Below are 18,961 nucleotides of genomic sequence, written 5' to 3' on the forward strand. Positions count from 1 at the left end.
TCCTAAGTGACAATGGTTTTAATCTGATATCCACTGTGGTGGCCATCTTGAAAATCTTTTTATTGCTTCTTCTCCTGAATGGATGGCCACATCAACATAGATTTTCATTAAAAGACATCTTATGAAGTATAGTTAAGTCTTGTTGGTACTCAGTGAAAATGGTTCCAATCTGATGTCTAATATTGCCACCACACTAGCCATCTTAAAAATTTAAAATGGTGTCAGACTGATACCTCTTGAAAATATTGTTATCACTACTCTTCCTAAATGATTGGTCATATTAACATGGGGTTTTCTCTAAACAAATTCTTATGATGTCTGCTTGGTCATGTTGGTTCAGTATGCCAGCCGAAGTGGCCTGCTTGAAAAGGCTTTTATTACCATTTTCCTGAATGGATGGTTATGTCGGCATGGGTTTGTCACTGAAAAACTTTGTGTGATATCTAATGAAAATGGTGCTAACCTGATTTTTAGTATAACTGTCACAATGGCCATCTTGAAAATCTTGTTATCACTTCTTCACCTTGATGGATGGTCATATTGGTACGCATCCATCTTGAAAATCTTGTTATCGTTGCTTCTCCAGAATGGAAAGTCATATCAACATGAGGTTTCCACCAGAAGACTTCTTTCTTATGATGATACCTAGTTGACATCCAATATGTCCACAGCAGCAGCTAATTTGAAAATCTTGTTATTACTGAAGAATTTCAAAGATGGTTTCAAGACACTGCAGTTAAAAAGAAGTCTTATCTTGAATTCCTGGAAATTCTTTTCAACCAGCAGAGTATCAGTCCCTTTACGGACTTTTATTAGGGATACTGTGTATGGTCTGTTTGGGATATTGTGGATGGTTTCCCAGAGATATCTTGGATGGGGTATTAGAAGAGGTATTATGGATAGTCTGTTTAGAATATTGTGGATAGTGGGCCTGGGGTATTATGGATAGTCTGTTGAGGATATTGTGGATGGTCACTTGGGGGTATTATGGATAATGTGTTTAGGCTATTGTGGATAGTCAGTTAGGGGTATTATGGATAGTTTGTTTAGGATATTGTGAATGGTCAGTTACCGATAGGGATATTATTAATGGTATATTTAGGATATTCTAGATGGTTTGTTAGGTATATTATGGATGGTTTATGTAGGGTATCATGGCTATCTGGGTATTGTGGGTAGTCTATTAGGGTTATTGTGGATGGTCTGATAAAGGTATTGTGGATGGTATATTAGGGGTATTGTGGATGTCTGTTAGGGTATTGTGGGTGGTCTGTTAGGGATATTGTGGATGGTCTGTTAGAGGTATTGTGTATGGTCTTTTAGGAGTATTGTGGATGGTCTGTTAGGGGTATTGTGGATGGTCTTTTACAGATATTGTGGGTGGTCTGTTAGAGATATTGTGGATGGTCTGTTAGAGTTGTTGTTGTTTTTGTTGTTGTAGGGTTTAACACCATTTTTCAGCACAAGATAGATTATACATGGCAGCCAGTATAACTGGTGGAGGAAGAACCCTGGAAAACCCCAGGAAGAACCACCGACCCATGAGAAGCTACTGGCAAGCTTTCTCACATACCAACGTTAGCCAAGCCTGAGACTCAAACCCATGGCAGTGATCCGGAACGGTGAATGCTTTAGACCACTCGGCCACTCGAGGCCCCCAGTCTGTTAGAGGTATTGTGGATGGTCTGTATGAGGTATTGTGGATGGTCTGTTTCAGGTATTATGGATGTTTTATTGGGCAGGTATTGTGGTTGTTCTGTTAGGATATTGTGAATAGTCTTTTTGGACAATTTGTTCGCAAGTTCCATTTTATTTTCTGTGTAAAAATACAATACAAAGTCTGAAATATTAAGAAAGATAGCAGAATCATGTGTATTTTCAAATATGCAGTCTAGAGAAAATAGGATTCGTGTGAAAAATTGATTGTCTTGTTAACTATTAATGATCCAAAAAAAAAGCAAAGCTGGGTTCTTGGAAACTTGACTTGTCTGTAATGATTATTGTTTCAGTTGGTACTTGATTTGGTCAGTTCTAGCTGGTTTTATAATGTTACGTAATATCATCTGTACTCAAGCAATCGACTTGTATGAGACACTAGAGCAGTTTTTTAATCCCTATATGAATGTCATTGCATTCAACAGTCTTAAAAAATATTAATGATTCAGGTAAAATAGACTATGCCTGCTGGCAAATTCCATTGAAAGTTCTTCAATAAGAGATGATGATTGTCGTCATGGTAATCATGATATATCTCAGTATTGAGTTATATAAATAATTACTCACTCTGAAAAGTCTATATACAGAAGTGATTGACAGGATGAAAATTTAAATCTTTCCATCCATTTTTGTTTCAAAATAGGAGCATTAATTTAATTTATGTATATAGCAGAGGGTTAATCATTTACTGGGTATGATTTACGAAATTAATATTTTGATTTGGAAACAGAAAAAGGGCGATCTTTATTATCGAAAGAAAACAGGCTGTCTCCCCATACGAAATAAACCAGCTGGCTAAGGCATGAATTTGCCATGGATTCTGGTTATTAAAAGCCATGTGTTTTAAATCCCATTTTTATATTTCAGTCTTTGAAATATCCATACAGAAATAAGAAATCCGCACAGCTTGGAGGTGGGTTATTAACTGAAATATTTAAAACCCATGTCTTTTTATCTGCAAAGAATAATGACACGGTTTCTGTTTGGACATGGATTCTGTGTGAACACAGATTCCATGTAGATATGGATTCTTTGTCATGAGATTTTCTTGCAGACACAGGTTATTTGTGAAGGCAGAGGTTTCTGTAGCTGGCATAATGGATTTATAGTAAACCTGGAAATATTTTGGACAATGCCAACATAATAATGTAAGTTAACTAATTCACCTATATTCACCCTCAAAAGAAATTGTCAAGATTTGACATCACAAAAATCAATACAGTATTTATTTTAAAAAATGTATAAATGAAAACTGAACTACAGAAATCTTAATTATGGATATGTATTAAACATAATGACTCAGCACATAAGATAAAAAGTTCATTTGCATTATTCTTTCTGCAGATGCTCTTTAGCTATCTTTCTTGCATAATTGACTCATTCTGTTATTGCCTCATTTATTTCTGTATCATCAGGGAACATCAGGTTGTTAGTTTTGTACCAACATCTTACATATGGAATATGTTGCAATATGCATGTAATTTTGTGTAGATCTACATGTACATGTATCATAATAAGCAAGTCCCTAGTGAAAATGTGACTGAACTAATATTTCAGCAAAATTTCATGAAATTTCACTGAAATGTTTGGTCAGAATAGTGTGATTTTACTGAAATTATGGGCAAGATCTCATGCAAATTTGTATTCATCATTCCAAGTACTGCTCCTTCACAACTTATCCTCATTCGGTTAATCCAGATTTTCAAATAACTGATCACATTTGCATGGCTTGTTTGTTGAAAGGTTGTTTAAGTTTTCTGGGCCTACTAGTAAATGGATATCCCATGCCACCACCATGCCGTGATTGGTATGAGCGAATTCCAGTGTTTAGAAATTCCAAGGTTGTAAAGCATTTATGTTAAGCAGTGTAGGATGAAATGTGAAAACATTTTATAAAGCAGTGATTTTCACATCCCCACCATAAAGAGAACTTGTCATATTATTACTTCCATTTTCATTTCTGCATAATAATTCAATTTCTCCACCATCTACCATTACCGAAGTTTTAAACAGGTTGCATCTATGCTAAGGAAAAAGCCAATTGATTTCAGGGGCCAAAAGGCATAAACAATAACATTAATCAACATCACAGAACCTAACCAAACTCCTTGGATGGCTTGCACTTGGGGTCAGGAAAAAGTCTATTGACTTTGGGTCAAAAGGTCAAAGGTCATGGCCACTGTGACTGAAAGAAGACAATGATTTTTGCATAGTAATTTAAGTTCTAGATACATACTTTGACCCCCAAAAATGGAGAGTTTGCAATTAAGGTAAATAAGAGGTCAAAGATCAAAGATCGTGATCATTGTGACACTTAAGAAAAATCTTTTGCACAAAACCTTTTGTTTTAGAGTAAGTTCCTTGATTAAACCATTTGGATTGCTTGCATCTAGGGTAAGAAAGAAACCTATCAACTTTTGGATCTAAATGTCAAAGGTCATGGACACTGTAAGTCTTGTTAGAAAGTAATGCTTCTGCACAGTATGTTTAGTGCAGTAATAAATGTTTCACCATAGGTAAAGGTCACTGAAACCCATTTGTTCAGTAATCTCCAGAATCAGTCTTACTAGTGCTACATGGAAGACTGAAACACCAGGCAGGGGTAAAATGTACTATCTATGGTACTTTTGATGATGGTTGTGTTTCTTATTTCAATATTTAAAAAATTCTAATTTATAACATGTCTTAGGCATGGTAGCATGGTATATGCAAATAGAAAAGTGACATTGTGACAAACATATATTATGTTCTTGCATATAAGTTAAGTCAAGCTGGCACTGGCAGATTAGAGTTTATGTTGTTTCTTCTACTGATTACTCCTAAGAAACTGCATAAACCAAGATTAACCAGTGCATTATAGTTCTGATTTTGTGGGTTTAAGACAAGTTTTCAGCACATGACAGTAGTCTATATAATGGCTGCCAGTATATTTGGTCGAGGAGGAATCCAAGACTATAGGAAGAACAACTGGCCCATGAGAAGCCACTGGCAAGCCAAGACTTGAACCCACATTGACAGAGGTGAGATATGAGTGCTCTGCAAAGGCAAACAACTTAGACCACTTAACCCCCCCCCACCTGTGGCTCCCTTCTGCATTGCATGACAGCAGATCTGTTAGGTACTGGCATTTATACTTTACTTATAAGCATGTATATCTGGATGTTAGCTCCTCTGTGCAAAAGCATGTCACTCATTATGATTATGGATGAACACATCAGGGTTATGTGGTATTTATCTGTAAAGAACTTGCATAGACCCAGATTTGCCATCAGTTAATACACCCACAAATCGTGGCCATTGCTGTTTAATTTATTTATGATTTCAAGTACATGTAAATAGTTTATATTCTGATGTGCATGATGCGATGACAGGTTTGGATCTATATTGTGTGCAGCTGGGACTTCCAATGTACATGCATAAATAAAGGTTCTTATTATCAAAGATCTCAGTACCATACATTTTTCATTCTGTTTATGTATTTAAGGTAAGTTTATTATATGGTCATGACAGTTTTTAAAACTACTTTCACTTTTGTGGTTAATTTTGTTTTTCTCTTGCAGTTGCTGAACCCTGCTTGCTGGCTCAGGTTATGATCATCTCTGCAAACAGCTAATTGAAGAAAAGTAGTGTCAGCCAGCTTGTCCTAGCTGTTGTTAAACATTATTTGCATAGTGGAGTAATTCAAGTAGGAAAGGTAATTTGAATTAAATAAAAAGCAAAGTTAACAAATGCTGGTAACTACCATATATAATCACTTATAAGTCAAATCCAACTCCAAAACTGCACAGACCCAGAGCTGCCTTTGCATAATACACTGGCAGGTTTGGATCTATGCAGTTTGTCAGGACTAATCAGTAATGCAAAAATATGGACCCCAATCTGCTGGCACATTATGCACCAGCAGATCAGAGTTTATATTGCTTGCAGTTGGACCCAACTTATGAGTATATATGGCATCTTACCCAGGAAACAAGTTATACTGAACTTGATGATAGATATTTTACAGTTTTCAGGTTCCATGATAAAAGGTATTGTGAGAATGTCAAGCCTGTTGAGTATTGAAAAAGTGAATGATCGTTATTATACGGCACAACTAGCTTATGGATGAGCATGCTGCTTGTAAACATCATTTTTTGCTGATCATGATTAAACTCGAGTCAGGATTAATTTGAGATATATTTTCCCATAATATTTCATTGCAGATGAGTCCAAATTTATATTTATATTTATATTTTTATATTTAATTTTATACTATTTGCTGGACATTATTAGGGATTTGCATCAAGATGTGGGAACCCTATGGTAATCACCTTTAATATATACTCTTCTGTCCATCCATTCACACATCTTGTAACCAGCATGGCTTTGCAACCCTTGCACATAATTGAATTTTATTAAGTAGGTGAGTTGCAAATTACATGCAGAAATGACTTTTGAAAGTTTTATCTTTTTTGGGCATAATTTTAGTGGAATTTTTTCCCCTTTTCTCATTTGTATGTCATCTCAGTCCAGCTGATCCTTGTAACCAACATATCTCAAAGACCAATCATCATATTCTAATGCAGTTCGGTGTGCACATTCTAAGGTTGAAATGATATGCTGGTGCCATGTTTCAATATGTATCATGATAAACAATGTACAGCATGATACATATCAATACACATTGAAAGAACAAATAGGTAAATGACTAATAATTATTTGTAGCGATTGACGATTAAAAGTAACATTTATAAGGTATCATTTTTGTTGATTTTTCTCCTTTTTTTATAAGTGTGTTTATCAAAACATTAAAATTATCTATGCATGAGTGAATTGGTTCACCCCTAGTACATTGTCTCATAGTTCTACAGGTGTCTTTTGTGTGTCTTATCTGTATCAGCTCCACTTTGGATTTTGGATGCAGTTATGGCTCTTTAATGCCTATTAAATGCAGATGTGTCTTTTTTCAGAACCATTCAAAATATTTTGATGCAGTTGGTTATGTACCATGTTTCAAGAACCATTCAAAATATTTTGATGCAGTTGGTTATGTACCATGTCACAAGTACCATTCAAAATATTTTGATGCAGTTGGTTATGTACCATGTCTCAAGTACCATTCAAAATATTTTGATGCAGTTGGTTATGTACCATGTCTCAAGTACCATTCAAAATATTTTGATGCAGTTGGTTATGTATCATGTTTCAAGAATCATTCAAAATATTTTGATGCAGTTGGTTATGTACCATGTCACAAGTACCATTCAAAATATTTTGATGCAGTTGGTTATGTACCATGTCACAAGTACCATTCAAAATATTTTGATGCAGTTGGTTATGTATCATGTCTCAAGAACCATTCAAAATATTTTGATGCAGTTGGTTATGTACCATGTCTCAAGTACCATTCAAAATGTTTTGATGCAGTTATGTACCATGTCTCAAGAACCATTCAAAATATTTTGATGCAGTTGGTTATGTACCATGTCTCAAGAACCATTCAAAATATTTTGATGCAGTTATGTACCATGTCTCAAGACTCAGCTATGCCTTGAATAGTTTTGTCTGTTTAACAATGGCACCAGAATGCCCATCTTCTTGAGTCAAACTTCAAACAACAAAGATCCTAATCTGCAAATGTACCTTCAGATCAGGGTCTGTGTTTGTTTTTCTGATTACTCATAACAAACTGCACAGACCCATATTTGCTGGCATATTATGTGACAGCAGATCTGGGTCTATGCAGTTTGCATCCGGACTTATAAGTGAGTTTGTCTTATATGTGAGTTCATACAGTATGTGGCTGTGTATAGAAATATTTCAGGTGATAAAATATAGTAAAAATTCAAGGGGTATTCATATTTTACTGTTTTAGCTCCCTTGCTTTACAATTTTTCAGTCAGAGCTTGGTTTGATCAGAAAAGAGACACACATCTCTCCCTTAGACTGGATAGTTGAAATTTCCGGCGTAAGTCAGGCTTTGTGTTGTATGATCAAATATTGATCCCCTGGAATGACTATCAAGGAAAGAAATTATTTTGGTAGAAAACTCTTTGGAAAAAAACAGGCTTTATTTATTACTATCAAATATTGCTTTTTCAATGTTAAACACTCCTCCACATCTTTTTTAAAAAAAAATTTTTTTCATTCTTTGATGACTTGTGCTTGCTTTGGCTAGTCAGTATTTATTGGTAATAGTTCATATTGAATACTCACAATGATTGAGATAGTTACAGTTGGAAAGTAATAACTGGAATTTTGTCTGTTTTAAAATTAAATATCATTAATTAGTTAGTTTCTTTTGACCTTTTATTTTCTTATTTTCAATAAATAATTGAATAATAATGATTACTTCAGAAGGGTTACATGTACCAATTGTATGGATGTGTAATGAACTGGATTTAAAATATATGGTGTCCAGTTGAATTGGGCACATATTTTACAAGGGGACAGAATTGTTTATCAGTTTAAATTCATTCTGTGGTGTCAATATTTGATCTGATGCCTGGATACTGCATGTGGTTGAATCATAGAGATTTACCACAATCCCAATCTCTATACTCACTCACCTTAAATAACTTGACAACATGTGTTATGCCCATCAGTGTTTTAGCACTCTGCTTGTTTAAAAAATCCACATCTCATTGCTCTTGACACAGCTGCCATGAAACTTCATTCATGCATGTGTATGTATCCCAAGTGGTATTGTACCACTGTACCAAAAGTAGGTCACTCTCAACTACATTATTGATGTTACTGTGACCTACTTTTCTTGCTTGTTTTATTTTATTATGCATCATAACCTTCTTAAGGATATTGCCCAATATTAATTTCTTCTGATTTCTTACACGCATGTAAGCTTTGCTGTTATTTTTGAGGTACATTTACTGAATTTTATTCAGAATATTTAAATGATAGCTGTTTGAAATGCTTACAGTGTATATGGGTGTACATTTTTCCTTGCATATAGTCTGCAATCCCACAGTACTTAAATAAAAGTGATCAGTTTTGAAAAACACCAGAAGCTATAAAGTTTGGATGTGCACCTGGACAGAGTTCATAAAAGTTGCTCTTGACATAGGAAAGAGATGAAAATTGTCTAAATAATTATATTTTACATTGCTAATTTCAGTTCAACCTAGTACCAGGTACAAAAATGTACAACTGCAGACCTTTGTTGATATAAATTTGAGGTTTCATGAACCACTTAACTTGAAATTGATTGTGTGGAAGTTGAGGTTGATATGATACTGTAATGATTGTAAATTTAGAGTGATTTATTCCATATAAAAGACACGAATGCCAATTATTATATTAGGCACAAACATGATCAAAGAATATATTAAGCACATAACCATCAAATATTCCATAAAGAATTTCCATAATGAAACATGGGGCATGCCGAATAAAAATCTGACTGTATTGTCATTGATCCACTGAAGTTTTGTTTTTTTTGACTGACAAAATTTGTAATTCCAACACACTAAAAATTCCACTTTTGATTTTGGCAAGCTGTTTGTTTTGACACCTCCCTTTTGATTATAATTGGTGGATTTGTCAGATGGTAATATGTCTTGTGTTCCGATCCAAAACAATGTATTATACCTTGAAAATGGTTTGGGTGAAGAGAAAATTTTGTTATACAAACATTGTTTTACAACATTAGTAGGAACCAGTTAATTGTTTATTAGAATTTGAACCAGCCACTAGCAAGAACAGAAATTCTGCATGTTATTGATGACATGGAAAGTACATGCCCTTATAGTAATTGATGGGAACACATGTGAAAGTCAGAATATTTCTATTTGAATTTAAAAGTGTGCATTGTGCAGACATTACTGGTTAAAACTTAGCATTTAAACACAATGCACACTTCCTCTCCCTCTCTCTCTCTCTCTCTCTCTCTCTCACACATGCACACACAAAGTCCTCTTAATCCAGCTTTTCCCTCCCCTCTACCTCTCTCTCACTCACTCTTTTTAAAGATCTCATAAATACACCCTACCACTGTGCTGTTATTGCCATTATTTTCAATGCATTAGTATTGTGACTTTTCTATTGTTTTAATGCATAAATTAAATTTAGTGTTACACATGATCAAAACCATGATTTTTTTTCTCATTTGGTACCAATTCAAAAGTTTCAGTGTATCTACAAGGTCACGCAGTGTGAGCAATGAACCATACCCAGGTGCTAGATATTTAAACTTTCACAGCAGAAAATATAATTGGTGACTTATTGCAACTTTAATAAAGTAATGCGCCAGGAAACTATTGTTAAAAAGGGAAACGTTATTGTTAATATAGGTACTACATTGTGGTTAAGCTAATGCTTTTAGTGTCAAAAGAATTGATACACATTTGAAATAGAAATAAGCAGAAAACATGAAGATGTTATATATTTATTACTCAAAAACAATTTACATCGACACAATTTATAAAAATCCCATCTATTCATTAATAGGGGTAGTCCCTTACAGCTGTGAAGTCATGTATTGTATTTTTAAAATAATACTATGATTGATAGAATGTGCTGCTTGGCAGGTTGGAAAAACAACAAGTTCTCAGGTGTCCCGAAATATGACATTACTAAGATTTACAGTCATAACTGTAGGCTTCATTGGGGTTTAGATCACCTCATTGTTTGTGTCTGCGCAGATAAAAACATGAACATACATAAAACTTCATTGCCCTTGAGCCATTCTTCTTCCTAGGCACACAGTGTGGAGTAGGTTTCATAGCACCTACCCAGTGGATGGGGGCTAACTTCATACATATTTGTACATTACCTGTACATTATTGGTTTATGGTTTCTGCATATAGCTCATATTTGTTTGCTTTCTGTATAAATACTGTTTTAGCTGTAATCATGAAACTTGATGAGGGGATGCATCTTGATGAGTAAGTAGTACAACCTTATGACAAATATAGGTTACTATAGCATGTATTTCATGCTTTACTGACTGGTTAAATTTTGTGTTTAATTTCTCAAATTGTTGATGCTAGAATCATTAAACTAGATGAGTGTATGCATTCTGTTAGTACAACAGCCTTACAACAAAAGATCACATGACCTATATTTAACATTTTACTGGTTTAGGTTACATTTTATGTTTGGCTCAGCACCAAAAAGGTTTTTGAAACCTTTATATATGCTGTTATACCCAGGTTTTTTAATGTTTGGTGAGGGTGTTTCTTGTCATCATAAACCTAGGTCACTCTCACCCATATTTTACACATGCTATCTTCTGTTACATTTTTTTATTTTAAGATTGTTCCTCTAGCTCTGTTCATGCAGGAATCATCAAACTAGATGATTGTATATATATGTTAGTGTCACACCATTATGAGAAAAGAAAGTCAATGCCACCTACATTGCACAATGTACTGGCTTGGGTTAAGTTTTTGTATTTGGCTAATTACCAGATAATTGTAGTCATCCTGTATATATATTATTGTTATTAAAATGAAAAAAGTTGGTGGGGGTTAAATCTTTATGTGTATCACACTTTTATCACAAAAGTAGGTTACTGTGATGGTTATTTTATGCTTCATTTGACTTGGGCTAAATCTCAACCAATATCCCTGTCAGAAACATCAAACTAAGATGATTGCATACAAATGTATTAGTAAAGCACCCTTAGAATAAAAGCTCACTGTAGTGAACATTTCATATTTTATGCACTTGTGTTCTTTTTATATTCAGTCATTTACCACAAAGGATTTTTCTTCTTCTTGTATAATACTGTTATACTGGAATCTTGAAACTTAGTAACTTATGCATTTTGATGATTACTAATTACTCATCTTATTAGTAAATCACTGCAACCCGTATTTCACACTGTAATGACTTTTTGTTATATGGTATGTTTTTAGGTCTTTTGTCTTTCATCCATTATCCATCATCTGTCCATCTATTAGCACAAGTTTTGTTGTCACTTCTCCTTTTAGACTGCCATGAGATGTTACACATTCATTTCAGGATCTAATTAGACATTCAGTATTTCTGCCACAGTGGCCATCTTGAAAATATTTCTATCGCTAATCCTTCTGAAAGGATGGTTGTATCATCCACAGGGGTTCATATCATTGCATACAATTGACCTGTCATACATGTACTATATAATTACAATAACTACAATGGAGGACACTTGTTTCCATGCTTGTGTGACCTATTTTAGAATAAACACTGATATTTCAAGCTACGCTTTGTGTAGCATAATAAATTTGGTATTAATATTTAGCTCAGGCATTCGACTTTGTATCCCTATCAATAGTTTGGCTTAATATCATACCTTTAAGGAATGCCAAATCATTTTCCCATGCTACTGCTTGACATGGCCCTCATTGCGCCTGCTTAATTTGCAAGAACAACACGCTGAATGGAATACTACCTTCTCATTGGCCAACTGAAAATAAGTTATAAATAAATACAGGACATCATTTTCTTTTAACTAATGAGAGGACATTATTCCATTCAATGAGATCTCACTTGAATATTAAGCAGGCGCAATCAAGGCCATGTCGAGCGTCTTACTGCATCTTACTGCTACTCCTCCTTGATGAAAAATCGTATCAACATTGGTTTTCGTGAGAAAAATTCATTCGATGACTAGTTGGTACTAAATGAAACTGTTACCATTCTGACATACTTTATGGCAGGCATGGGCATTCCTCCTGGGCATAGTTAGGATATGTGATTTTTAAGCCACCCCCTTTCATGTTAATAAGCAGATGAAACCTGCTTTATGGCCATGGCAGCCATCTTGAAAATTGTATTAGTGCTACTTCATCCAAATGGATGTCATATCAACATGAAGTTTTTACTGAAAGACTAATTATAATATCTAGTTAGTCCTGAATGAAAATGGTGCAATCCAATATAGTCACCAAGGCAGCCATCTTAAAAATCTTGTCTCAGCTCTTCCTGATTTGTTGTATCTTGTTTGTTCTGAATGAAAATTATGCCAAACTTACATTTAATATAGCCACCATGGTGGTCATCTTGAAAATCTTGTCATCACTACACCTCTAGAACTGATGATCATATCAACGTAAGGTTTTCATCAAATGAGTACTTTAGATACCTAGTTGATCAAAATTAAAAGTGGTGCTATGCAGACATCCAGTATGGCTGCCACAATAAATATATTTAAAATCTCATCACTAATTATCCTGAATGGATGTTCATATTGAAACCGGTTTTTATCAAAAGTCTTTAGATGGGGTCTTGTTTGTCCTAAATGAAAATAGTGTCAATCTTACATCAATTATGGCTACAACAGTGGGTAATTTCGAAAATCTTTTCACTAAAGAATAATAGAGATGGTTTAAACACTCAGCAGTTAAAATGAAGAAAACGTCTTATCTTGAATTGCTGGACAAGTAGATCATCAATCATGTCGAGGGACTCTTGCCTTTAGCTTGAAAACAAAAACATTTGGTTCTTTTCTTCTGTTTTAGGCCTAATAGACAATGTGGCAAATAAGTGTTATAACTTTTTCTTTCCATACCAGAGTTTCACTACATGCATGAATTTGCTTTCACAACCTTACAGTTGTCAGTTGCCCAAGTGAGCAACATCAGGCTCACTTAGGTCTCAAGTGAAACCTCTAGTTTGATATCATAGAATATTCTTTTTTATTATCTTATGTCATTTATACCTGGTAGGTATGTAGGTAAGTTGTTCATAAAATTAAAATAGAGAGTAAAGGTTTAAAATTAAGAAAAAATGCAAATTTTTATTAGAAAATAGGCAACATTTGATTGTGAATATCACTTTTGTCTGAACTTGTTTTCTGCATTATAATTGATGTTTATTATGATTCCTGGAGAATACTAAAAACTTTTGAATAGATGAACTACTCCTCAAGGACCAAAAGCAGACCCAGTCCCAGTGTAAAATATTTCACATCATATAGAATTCCCATTTACAGCAATTTACTCCTAAATATTGTATTCCCAATTGATCAGATTTTTGTTCCCAGATTGATGGGCCCAGGCCCTTAAATTCCCAATCAGCCAAGAAAATGCCTGGATTTACTGGTTCATTAAACTACATGTTCACCAAAACAAAGGTCTGTAGTTATTTTGTTACCTGATTTGATGAAACACTTTGAAATTGGACTTGTTTTAGAATTGTGAAAATGCTATTCTGTCTGCTGCAGGAACCCAGCAAATATTATATAAAAGTCTATTGCACCATCACAGCACAAAGTAATGAAGTTTTGGAAATCATGTGACATCTTGTCATCCATTGAAAAAGCATCATTCATAGGAATCATAATAATACACAAATTATTACAAATTATTATATACATATATATATTTCAGTTCAGTTTTATCATACATCTCCTATGCCTTTAAAAGTCAGTGAGAAGATACAATATTGGTCAAAAGTCAAAATATACCTCACTGGAGTTTTGCCTCAAAGCTCCTCACCAGGCTGTAGTATGCATTTACAGGGCCAATAAGAGGGGGGCAACCAGGGATATATCCCTGGGGCCTGGGCCCATATGGAGGCCCAGGCCAAACAACACGTTTTAATTTTATGAAAGAAACATTTTGTTTGAACAAGAACTAGGAGAGGCCCAGGTACTTCTTACCCCAGGGTCCGTGATTGCTTTCTACGGCCTTGTGCATTTAAGGCCTTCATAAGAAGGTTATATTACATTGATATCATTACAAGGTTATGAATGGAATTGGGACCATTAAATGAAGATAAATGTATTTTACTCATGATCTTCTGACAAGGCCCCCTGGTTTGATATGATTTGGACAACATTAGGATATATAATTTGGTCATGGATCAGAAGAGCTTACTATGGGATGTCCTGTTATCCATTGTCCAATGTCCCTCACCTGTCTTTTTGCACAAATTTGTTATTACTTCTCTGAAACTTTTTGGAAGATTGATATGAAATTGTACACACACATCAATCCCAAGGTCTTTAGTTGGTGCTAAATAAAAATGGTGCTGCTTAGACATCCAATATGGCCACCACATCAACCATCTTAGGGTGCGCTCACCAGTTAATATGTACTTTTGAGAGAGTGATGTATGTAAGGTGAAGTAGTTCGCATTTAAAACATGCACAGTGGAGAGAATCTTGGCATACCTCTATGCTACATTAATGTAATGTGGATGATATTTCTTTGGATATTGTACTTTTGGAAATTTTACATGATTTAAGCACACTGCTAACTAAAATGACTGCTCCCTTGTGTTAAAAAATCAGCCTGAATTAGTCTAAAGTACACTATACATAGCAGCTATTAAAATAGGGAAAATGAATTTTGCCAGACAAGACAATACCAGCTTCTGAAAGTGCAATGAATGAATTACCAAATATGTAAAATGTAAAAAAAGTTATTGGCTCATTTTTATACAATTTACCTCTGAAGTTCAGGAAGTGAAAATGACCAAGTAGAGCTAGCACTTTTTTGAAAGGTGCACATCTGAAGTAAGGCCAAGCTGTATACTCTATAACCCATAGTACACCCATCAATCATACACCAAAATAAAGGGAATTAAAGGTTATTTGAATTAAACCCAAGATATACAAGGTCTTTTTTAAATAGCCAGTATAACCAGTGAGGAAAGCCAGGGAAATTCTTTTTCTTTAAAATGCTAACCCTTTGCAAAATACGAAACTGTAGAATGCCACCTTACAAATCTTGTTATCATGATTCCATTTAAACGGATAGCCATATCAACATGGATTTTTCACTAAAATACTTCATATGATGTCTAGCTGGTCCTAAATGAAATGCGAGTGTAACATTTAATATGGCTGCCATCTTGAAAATCTCTTTGCTGCTACTTCTTTTAAAAGAGAAATGTGAACAGGGGATTTTCACCAGATGATTAATTATGATATCTAACTTGTTATTTATGAAAATGGTAATGATTTGACCTCAAATTTGGCTGCCACAATGAATGTTTTGAAAATCTTGTTGCTGATTATCCTGAAATTATGGTCATATCAACATGTGGTTTTCACCAAAATTCTTCTAATGGTGTCTGCTTTGTATTAGATGAATATGGTACTGATCTTTTGTCCAGTATGCTTGCCACAGTGGCAGAATATTTGACATCTTATGTAAGTGATAGTTTCAACTCGCATCAGTTAAAAAGAATGAATGGTCTTATCTGAAATTCCAGGAAATTCTTTTCAGACAGTAGAGGTCATTGCCAGTCCCTTCAAGGAACTCTTGATAGGTGATTGTCAGGATAATATGTGACACAAATATTTGCAATGTGCCATCCACAAGAATAAATTCTAGCTCAGCATGTCATAATACGAGACAGACTAACAGATTTTACCTCAATAAAGAATATATCAGTGAAAAATTACATAATTGTAAATAAACAAAATGGTTTCACACTAGACAACTTTATGCATTATCAATATTGTACATGTTTTGGGATTGTATTAGGCTATCATGCTACAGGCCCCAAAACCAAAACAAGCTTCATTTTACACTCCAGAATAATGCATGTGCACTTTGCTGAATTTACTTTTTGAATGAGTTTTACTAATGACTGGAAAAATTACACTCACAACAATCTGCAAGAGCCTGATGCCTTAACCTGCTATTTCAACAATTAACTCTCATTTTCCATGTATGCAAGCTTTCAGTTGAGACATGATCTTGGAATACTCCAAATATCGAATCAGATTTGCAAGTCTGGAGCCTGAGCTTTAGTTTATTAGAGAAAATTGTTTGAAAATTGGAGGCCAGATTAGATATTAAGGCCATTACTGTAACGTCTTTCTAAGACAAATTCAATACATAAGACAGGGCTGTACTCAACACGTTTAATCACTCTGCTCTAGCACATGTTGCACCATTCTATGTTTTCAAAAGGAGAGCACAACAGTAAGAAGGGAAATAACTCGTATGAACTTACTTTGAACTGGAGTAATACATGTACGTAAACATTATGTTACATCTCCCTTCTTAAAATAGATTTTCTCGATTAACTTGCTTGCTGGCACATAATGTTAATATACAAGTCCTTTGTCATACTTTGCACACTTTCTTTCAGAGTCCTAACTTTACTACAAAATAAAATCTGACTAGAATTTTCAGCTTTATGCATACAGAATCAATAATGAAACAAATGAAATTATTCTTTAATATTGGAATGGTCAGCTTTCCTAGGTATCACTAGCAAATGATTTACTAAAATGAATTATTCAACGTTCTGTCTGTCTTGAATCAATTTTTATCTACTCTTATTTATCTCTGCATCAGTGTCCTATACATACATTCATATTTAGGTGATTAAGTCTTTCAAGTACACAGGTTTCTTTACACTTCTCCCTCTAGATGTCTGATAGTTGTCTGGAGATCCACCATTATTATTCAACAGTAGTTGCCTGCTCATCTTTGGTCTAGTTTTGCTCTGAGATATAATCTTTGCACCACTGTTGGTTCTTTCAAATTCTTGTGGTACATGAATTTCTGTTTCTGTTTTGCATGTTTTAAACGGCATGAGTCTATCTGGTGTTCATGATTCCACGGGTGCTGGGTGTAGGTCCTGAATATCAGAGTCTATGAAATTTCATTTGTAGCTCACAGATGCTTTCTGTTCCTGCGATACACACCACTATCTTCTGTCCAAATCTTGTAATAGCAAATGTCAGCTTTTTCCTCTATATATGCTTTGTGCCATGGACCATGTTTGTCACTGGGTTTAACCCTAACAACATCTCCAGTGTATAATGGTTGTGACTCCTTTGCACTCCAATTGTAGTATTTTTCTTGTTTTCTTTTGTTTACCAACAACTTAGATCTGGTACTGTCCTGTGACTGTGACCTTGACATTAGGAATCTTTTTGACAATTGCAGTAAAGTTCTTGTATACCTATTGAACATGCATTGTGCTGGTGACAAATGCAATCCTTCCATTGGTGTATTTTGGAAATCCGGTAGCTTGAGGTAGGAATCTGATCTAGACTGTACTGCTTTCATCATTAATCTCTTCACTGTTTTCACCATGTTCTCCACTCTTCCATTTGATTGAGGGTATCCTGGTGAGCTAGTTTTGTGTTTGAACTCATAAGTACGTGCAAATTCTGCAAAATCTTTTCCTGTGAATGGTGGTTCATTATCTGATACAAGTTTATCCGGTATTCCATACCTGGCCATGTGAGCTTTCACTTTTATGATGACTGCTTTGGCAGTCTTATTATAAAGTCTTCAACAAAAATGGAATAATAGTCTACTGTGACCAAATATGCTTTGTTGTCAAAATCACATAGGTCTAAACATATCTTCTCCCATCATGACTTACGAGTAGCTACTTCTTCTGCTAAGAAGAATATGCATTGCATGTTTCACACTTTGCAATATAGTTTAATATTTCACGATTTTATGTTTGGCCAACATATAGCTCTCTGGCACTCTCAGACAGCCTTGTATTCCTATATGACTGGAGTGCAGCCTTTCCATTATCAAACCTTTCAGTGTGGCTGGGATCACTACATGGTCACTTTTGAAATCAGGCCATTCTGTAATGTCAGTTTCTCTCGGAAAGGAAAGTAATTCTTTAGTTCTTGTGGAAGTACCTTTTTTCATTTGAATGACTTTTTTCAACTGTCTTAAATGAAAATCTGTTCCAGTTTCTCTCTGAATCTCAGTGATGCACTCCATAGAAACTGGTAGATACTCTGTGAATGAGCAGGTATCAACCTAAAACACGCTGTCGCTATCCCATACTTTCTTGGTGCTGGGCAAATATGCACGACTCAATGTATCAGCCATGTACATCTGTGTACCTTGCTTGTAGACTACAATGAAGTCTAATTTCTGCAGTTTTAATAGCATTCTTTGCAGCCGCTTTGGTGCACTAGCTAAAGTTTTCCTGCAGATTATTTCAAGTGGTTTGACATCAATTTCTATGACTACTCATCTCCCGTAGACGTAGTTCTCAAACCCTTTCTTTCCAAGAACTATTGCTAGTAGCTCTTTCTCGATTTGTGCATAATTTACCTCGGTCACTGTGAGTACACATGAGGCATAGGCAACTGGGTGTCCCTCTTGAAGCAAACAAGCCCCTAGCCCTATTTCCGATGCATCACATTGAAGAATAGTGTCCTTCTCATGGTCAGAGTACCTGATCACTGGTGCTGATGTCAATATCTCTCTAATTTCATGAAGGCATTTGTCATGAATTTGATCCCAGTAAAACTCTACGTCCTTCTTGATCAACTGTCTTAATGGCTCTGTCACTTCCAAAAGTCTTGGAGGAAACTTCT

General features: G+C 34.9%; 1 protein-coding gene across 17 annotated transcripts in view; it reads left to right on the plus strand.

Moving 5' to 3' along the window:
- Positions 1-18,961, plus strand: part of LOC149806554 (guanine nucleotide-binding protein subunit gamma-1-like) — a 135,959-nt gene that overhangs the window by 80,156 nt on the left and 36,842 nt on the right. For 13 of the 17 annotated variants that reach the window (XM_089954423.1, XM_089954427.1, XM_089954523.1 and 10 more), the window contains 2 exons: positions 5,277-5,410; positions 7,595-7,663. The gene's annotated coding sequence lies outside the window, so the exon portion shown is untranslated. Of the gene's footprint in view, positions 1-2,609; positions 2,630-4,849; positions 4,944-5,117; positions 5,143-5,276; positions 5,411-7,594; positions 7,664-18,961 lie in introns of those variants that run through there. The other 4 variants (XM_089954499.1, XM_089954438.1, XM_089954489.1 and 1 more) reach the window with 4 other exon arrangements.

This window comes from Sinohyriopsis cumingii, chromosome 1 (genome assembly GCF_028554795.1).
Source record: "Sinohyriopsis cumingii isolate HCF-2022 chromosome 1, ASM2855479v2, whole genome shotgun sequence".
NCBI classification, from domain to species: domain Eukaryota; kingdom Metazoa; phylum Mollusca; class Bivalvia; order Unionida; family Unionidae; genus Sinohyriopsis; species Sinohyriopsis cumingii.